Source organism: Lampetra fluviatilis, unplaced genomic scaffold, assembly GCF_964198595.1.
Source record: "Lampetra fluviatilis unplaced genomic scaffold, kcLamFluv1.1 SCAFFOLD_405, whole genome shotgun sequence".
Lineage (NCBI taxonomy): Eukaryota > Metazoa > Chordata > Hyperoartia > Petromyzontiformes > Petromyzontidae > Lampetra > Lampetra fluviatilis.
Window position 1 is genome coordinate 73,779 of NW_027620613.1, and position 7,255 is coordinate 81,033.

Below are 7,255 nucleotides of genomic sequence, written 5' to 3' on the forward strand. Positions count from 1 at the left end.
ATCATCAGCATCATCAGCAGGGTCAGGCTTGATGCCCTGGGCTCCCACTCTCACCATCATCATCAGCAGCATCATCAGGGTCAGGCTTGGTGCACTGGGCTTCAACGTTGACTGTCTCATCATCATCAGCAGCAGCAGCAGCATCATCATCATCAGCTCGGCTTCACCGCACGACGCGGCGTCTGCAGAGTGACGCGCCGTGCCGCGTCTTGTCGGGCATCGAGACGCCGCGAGAACCACGGGGGGGACATCGTCGTGTGAGCCCCCTACGCCTCGCTCGCCTGCTGCTGATTTCAGCTGATTTCAGCTGATTTCGCTGATTTTGTTCGGTTGCTGTTCGCCGCTTGTCCCTCCCTCCCTCCCCTTCAAGGCTGGTGAGTGGTGATTATCGATGATGATCGATGATCGATAATCGATGATGATGGTGGTGGTTAGTTTGGAGGTTAAAGGGGTTTGTGTGGGGTTTGTTCGCTGAATCTTTGGGTTGCTGTTCGCCGCTTGTCCATCTCTCCCTCCTCCTCCCCTTCAAGGCTGGTGAGTGGTGATTATCGATGATTATCGATGATCGATAATCGATGATGATGATGGTGGTTAGTTTGGAGGTTAAAGGGGTTTTGTGTGGTTTGTTCGCTGAATCTTTGGGTTGCTGTTCGCCGCGTGTCCATCTCTCCCTCCCTCCCTCCCCTCCTCCTCCCCCTCCTCCCCTTCAAGGCTCGTGAGTGCTGATTATCGATGATCGATAATCGATGATGATGATGGTGGTTAGTTTGTAGGTTAAAGGGGTTTGTGTGGTTTGTTCGCTGAATCTTTGGGTGCTGAGCGAGATCTCCCCCCTCCCCCCATTCTCTCTCTCTCTCCTTCAAGGCTGGTGAGTGCTGATCGATGATGATCGATAATCGATAATCGATGATGATGGGTAGTTTGGAGGTTACCGGTTTAAGGGTGTGTGTGGTTTGTTCGCTGAATCTTTGGCTGCTGAGCGAGATCGCTTCCTCCCCCCATTCTCTCCTTCAAGGCTGGTGATCGATGATTATCGATGATGATCGATGATCAATAATCGATTATGATGATGGTTAGTTTGTAGGTTAAATTGGTTGTGGGGTTTGTTCGCTGAACCTTTGGGTGTTGAGCGAGATCGCTCCCTCCCCCCCCATTCTCTCTCCTTCAAGGCTGTTGAGTGGTGATCGATAATGATCGATAATCGATGATGATGATGTGTCTCTGTGTGTATGTATCTCTGTGTGTCTTTGTGTGTCTCTGTGTGTCTCTGTGTGTGTCTGTGTGTATGTGTCTCTGTGTGTCTCTGTGTGTCTCTGTGTGTCTCTGTGTGTGTCTGTGTATGTGTCTCTGTGTGTCTCTGTGTGTATGTGTCTCTGTGTGTCTCTGTGTGTCTTTGTGTGTCTCTGTGTGTGTCTGTGTATGTGTCTCTGTGTGTCTCTGTGTGTCTCTGTGTGTCTCTGTGTGTGTCTGTGTGTATGTGTCTCTGTGTGTCTCTGTGTGTGTGTGTCTCTGTGTGTCTCTGTGTGTCTCTGTGTGTGTCTGTGTATGTGTCTCTGTGTGTCTCTGTGTGTCTCTGTGTGTATGTGTCTCTGTGTGTCTCTGTGTGTCTTTGTGTGTCTCTGTGTGTGTCTGTGTGTATGTGTCTCTGTGTGTCTCTGTGTGTCTCTGTGTGTATGTGTCTCTGTGTGTCTCTGTGTGTCTCTGTGTGTCTCTGTGTGTGTCTGTGTGTATGTGTCTCTGTGTGTCTCTGTGTGTGTGTCTGTGTGTGTCTCTGTGTGTGTGCCAGGCTAGGTGGCGATGTCTGTGTGTGTGTTTGTGTGTGTCTCTGTGTGTGTCTCTGTGTGTCACTGTGTGTGTCTCTGTGTGTCACTGTGTGTATGTGTCTCTGTGTGTCTCTGTGTGTGTGTCTCTGTGTGTCACTGTGTGTGTCTCTGTGTGTCACTGTGTGTGTGTCTGTGTGTCACTGTGTGTGTGTGTCACTGTGTGTGTCACTGTGTGTATGTGTCTCTGTGTGTCTCTGTGTGTGTCTGTGTGTATGTGTCTCTGTGTGTCTCTGTGTGTCTCTGTGTGTGTCTGTGTGTATGTGTCTCTGTGTGTCTCTGTGTGTCTCCGTGTGTGTGTGTCTGTGTGTTTCTTTGTGTGTGTGCCAGGGTCGGTGGCGATGTCTGTGTGTGTGTCTGTGTGTGTCTCTGTGTGTGTGTCTCTGTGTGTCACTGTGTGTGTGTCTGTTTGTGTGACAGGCTAGGTGGCGATGTCTGTGTGTGTGTCTGTGTGTGTATCTGTGTGTGTCTGTGTGTCACTGTGTCTGTGTGTCTGTGTGTGTCTCTGTGTCTCTGTGTGTCTCTGAGTGTCTCTGTGTGTGTGTCACTGTGTGTGTGTCTAGGTAGCGATGTCTCTGGTGGACAAGCTGGGGGGTGACTACTTGGTGGACGTGTGTGTGTGTGTCTCTGTGTGTGTCTCTGTGTCTCTGTGTCTGTGTGTCTGTGTGTGTCTCTGTGTCTCTGTGTGTCTCTGAGTGTCTCTGTGTGTGTGTCACTGTGTGTCACTGTGTGTGTGTGTCTCTGTGTGTCTCTGTGTCTCTGTGTGTCACTGTGTGTCTAGGTAGTGATGTCTCTGGTGGATACGCTGGGGGGTGACTATTTGGTGGACGTGTGTGTGTCTGTGTGTGTCTCTGTGTGTCTCTGTGTCTGTGTGTGTCTCTCTGTGTGTGTGTGTCTGTGTGTGTGTCTCTGTGTCTCTGTGTGTCACTGTGTGTCTAGGTAGCGATGTCTCTGGTGGACACCCTGGGGGGTGACTACTTGGTGGACGTGTGTGTGTCTAGGTAGCGATGTCTCTGGTGGACACCCTGGGGGGTGACTACTTGGTGGACGTGTGTGTGTCTAGGTGACGATGTCTCTGGTGGACACCCTGGGGGGTGACTACTTGGTGGACGTGTGTGTGTCTCTGTGTGTGTCTCTGTGTGTGTGTCTCTGTGTGTCTCTGTGTGTGTCACTGTGTGTGTCACTGTGTCTCTGTGTGTGTCACTGTGTCTCTGTGTGTGTCTAGGTAGCGATGTCTCTGGTGGACACGCTGGGGGGTGACTACTTGGTGGACGTGTGTGTGTCCGTGTGGGTGTCTCTGAGTGTCACTGTGTGTGTCTCTGTGTGTCACTGTGTCTGTGTGTCTGTGTGTGTCTCTGTGTCTCTGTGTGTCTCTGAGTGTCTCTGTGTGTGTGTCACTGTGTGTCACTGTGTGTGTGTGTCTCTGTGTGTCTCTGTGTCTCTGTGTGTCACTGTGTCTAGGTAGTGATGTCTCTGGTGGATACGCTGGGGGGTGACTATTTGGTGGACGTGTGTGTGTCTGTGTGTGTCTCTGTGTGTCTCTGTGTCTGTGTGTGTCTCTCTGTGTGTGTGTCTCTGTGTGTGTGTCTCTGTGTGTGTCTGTGTCTCTGTGTGTGTCTCTGTGTGTGTCACTGTGTGTGTCACTGTGTCTCTGTGTGTGTCACTGTGTCTCTGTGTGTGTCTAGGTGACGATGTCTCTGGTGGACACCCTGGGGGGTGACTACTTGGTGGACCCGTGTGTGTGTCTCTGTGTGTCTCTGTGTGTGTCTCTGTGTGTGTGTCACTGTGTGTGTCACTGTGTCTCTGTGTGTGTCACTGTGTCTCTGTGTGTGTCACTGTGTCTCTGTGTGTGTCTAGGTGACGATGTCTCTGGTGGACACCCTGGGGGGTGACTACTTGGTGGACGTGGAGCTCCACCAGCTGCAGCAGCTGGTGGAGCAGCTGGAGCTGCAGAACCAGCAGCTCCGGGGCGGAGGAGGCAGAGCGGGAGCCCGGGGTCACGACCTCCGCCACAGGGACCACACGGGGGGCGGGGTGAGTGGGGGGGAGGTGGGGGGTGAGTGGGGGGGGGGTGAGTGGGGGGGAGGTGGGGGGTGAGTGGGGGGGGTGAGTGGGGGGGAGGTGGGGGGTGAGTGGGGGGGAGGTGGGGGGTGAGTGGCGGGGAGGTGGGGGGTGAGTGGGGGGGGTGAGTGGGGGGGAGGTGGGGGGTGAGTGGGGGGGAGGTGGGGGGTGAGTGGCGGGGAGGTGGGGGGTGAGTGGGGGGGGGGTGAGTGGGGGGGAGGTGGGGGGGAGGTGGGGGGTGAGTGGGGGGGAGGTGGGGGGTGAGTGGGGGGGAGGTGGGGGGTGAGTGGGGGGGGTGAGTGGGGGGGAGGTGGGGGGTGAGTGGGGGGGAGGTGGGGGGTGAGTGGGGGGGAGGTGGGGGGGAGGTGGGGGGTGAGTGGGGGGGAGGTGGGGGGGTGAGTGGGGGGGGGTGAGTGGGGGGCGAGTGGGAATACACACATCACCATCATCACCATCATCACCGTCACCACCATCACCGTCATCACCACCATCACCACCATCATCACCACCATCACCACCATCATCACCACCATCACCACCATCACCATCACCACCATCACCACCACCACCACCATCACCACCACCACCACCATCACCACCATCACCACCACCATCACCACCATCAATCACCACCACCACCACCACCACCATCACCACCACCACCACCATCATCACCACCACCACCACCACCATCACCATCACCACCACCACCACCATCACCACCATCACCATCACCACCATCACCACCACCATCACCACCATCACCATCACCACCACCATCACCACCATCACCATCACCACCATCGCCACCACCATCACCATCACCACCATCACCACCATCACCACCACCATCACCACCATCACCATCACCACCATCACCACCACCATCACCACCATCACCACCACCATCACCACCTCCACCACCATCATCATCGTCACCACCATCATTACCACCATCATCACCACCACCACCACCATCACCACCTCCACCACCATCATCATCGTCACCACCACCATCATCACCATCACCATCACCACCATCACCACCATCACAGTGGGCTGCTGTGTGTCTGTGTTACGTGACAGAGGCAGCGCTGGGCCGACAGCATCGCTCCGACTGATGGTGATGGTGACGGTGATGGTGGTGATGGTGGTGGTGGTGATGGTGGTCGTGATGGTGGTGATGGAGGTGATGATGGTGGTGACGATGATGATGGTGATGGTGGTGATGGTGGTGATGATGGTGGTGATGGTGGTGGTGGAGGTGGTGATGGTGGTGATGGTGGTGGTGGAGGTGGTGATGGTGGTGATGGAGGTGATGGAGGTGGTGGAGGTGGTGGAGGGCGACTGCACCTGGATGGAGTCGACCTGATCGACCTCAACTCAACGCTGGGTCCAGAGAGCAGCGACACCACCCAGCAAGATGCCTGGTGAGTGGTGAGAGGGTGAGTGAGTGGGTGAGTGGGTGAGTGGGTGAGTGAGAGGGTGAGTGGGTGGGTGGGTGAGTGGGTGGGTGAGTGGGTGAGTGGGTGAGTGAGTGGGTGGGTGAGTGGGTGGGTGAGTGGGGTGGGTGAGTGGGTGGGTGAGTGAGTGGGTGGGTGAGTGGGTGGGTGAGTGGGTGGGTGAGTGGGTGGGTGAGTGGGTGAGTGGGTGAGTGAGTGAGTGAATGGGTGAGTGGGTGAGTGAGAGGGTGAGTGGGTGGGTGGGTGAGTGGGTGGGTGAGTGGGTGAGTGAGTGGGTGGGTGAGTGGGTGGGTGAGTGGGTGGGTGAGTGGGTGGGTGAGTGGGTGAGTGGTGAGAGGGTGAGTGAGTGGGTGAGTGGGTGAGTGAGAGGGTGAGTGGGTGGGTGGGTGAGTGGGTGGGTGAGTGGGTGAGTGGGGTGAGTGAGTGGGTGGGTGAGTGGGTGGGTGAGTGAGTGGGTGGGTGAGTGGGTGGGTGAGTGGGTGGGTGAGTGGGTGGGTGAGTGGGTGAGTGGGTGAGTGAGTGGGTGGGTGAGTGGGTGGGTGAGTGGGTGAGTGGGTGAGTGAGTGGGTGGGTGGGTGAGTGGGTGGGTGAGTGGGTGGGTGAGTGGGTGGGTGAGTGGGTGGGTGAGTGAGTGGGTGGGTGAGTGGGTGGGTGAGTGGGTGAGTGGGTGAGTGAGTGGGTGGGTGAGTGGGTGGGTGAGTGGGTGGGTGAGTGGGTGGGTGAGTGAGTGGGTGGGTGAGTGGGTGGGTGAGTGGGTGAGTGGGTGAGTGAGTGGGTGGGTGAGTGGGTGGGTGAGTGGGTGAGTGGGTGAGTGAGTGAGTGAGTGGGTGAGTGGGTGAGTGAGTGGGTGAGTGGGTGGTGGGTGGGTGAGTGGGTGGGTGAGTGGGTGAGTGGGTGAGTGAGTGGTGGTGGGTGAGTGGGTGGGTGAGTGGGTGGGTGAGTGGGTGGGTGAGTGAGTGGGTGGGTGAGTGGGTGGGTGAGTGGGTGAGTGGGTGAGTGAGTGGGTGGGTGAGTGGGTGGGTGAGTGGGTGGGTGAGTGGGTGGGTGAGTGAGTGGGTGAGTGGTGAGAGGGTGAGTGAGTGGGTGAGTGAGAGGGTGAGTGGTGAGAGGGTGAGTGAGTGGGTGAGTGGTGAGAGGGTGAGTGAGTGAGTGAGTGGGTGAGAGGGTGAGTGAGTGGGTGAGGTGAGTGGTGAGAGGGTGAGTGGGTGGGTGGGTGGGTGAGTGAGTGGGTGGGTGAGTGGGTGAGTGGGTGAGTGAGTGGGTGGGTGAGTGGGTGGGTGAGTGGGTGGGTGAGTGAGTGGGTGAGTGGTGAGAGGGTGAGTGAGAGGGTGAGTGAGAGGGTGAGTGAGAGGGTGAGTGGGTGAGAGGGTGAGTGAGTGAGTGGGTGGGTGGGTGTGAGTGAGTGAGTGGGTGGGTGAGTGGGTGGGTGAGTGGTGAGAGGGTGAGTGGTGAGAGGGTGAGTGAGTGGGTGAGTGGGTGAGTGAGTGGGTGGTGGGTGGGGTGGGTGAGTGAGTGGGTGGGTGGGTGAGTGGTGAGAGGGTGAGTGGGTGAGTGGTGAGAGGGTGAGTGAGAGGGTGAGTGAGTGGTGAGAGGGTGAGTGGGTGGGTGGGTGGGTGAGTGAGTGGGTGGGTGAGTGGGTGGGTGAGTGGGTGAGTGGGTGAGTGAGTGGGTGAGTGGTGAGGGTGAGTGGGTGAGTGAGTGGGTGAGTGGTGAGAGGGTGAGTGAGTGAGTGGGTGAGTGGTGAGAGGGTGAGTGAGAGGGTGAGTGAGTGGTGAGAGGGTGAGTGGGTGGGTGGGGTGGGTGAGTGAGTGGGTGGGTGAGTGGGTGGGTGAGTGGGTGAGTGGGTGTGGTGGAGTGGGTGGGTGAGTGGGTGGGTGAGTGGGTGGGTGAGTGGTGAGAGGGGTGAGTGGG

General features: G+C 57.2%; 1 long non-coding RNA gene across 2 annotated transcripts; it reads left to right on the forward strand.

Moving 5' to 3' along the window:
- Positions 1-237: 237 nt before the first annotated feature.
- LOC144954146 (uncharacterized) lies at positions 238-5,132 on the forward strand. 2 transcript variants are annotated; one of them, XR_013641064.1, is made up of 3 exons: positions 238-374; positions 3,678-3,854; positions 4,968-5,132. It is a non-coding gene; the product is annotated as an uncharacterized LOC144954146 (long non-coding RNA). The 2 variants fall into 2 exon arrangements; XR_013641065.1 differs by lacking the exon at positions 238-374 and adding an exon at positions 1,009-1,019.
- The last annotated feature ends 2,123 nt before the right edge of the window (positions 5,133-7,255 follow it).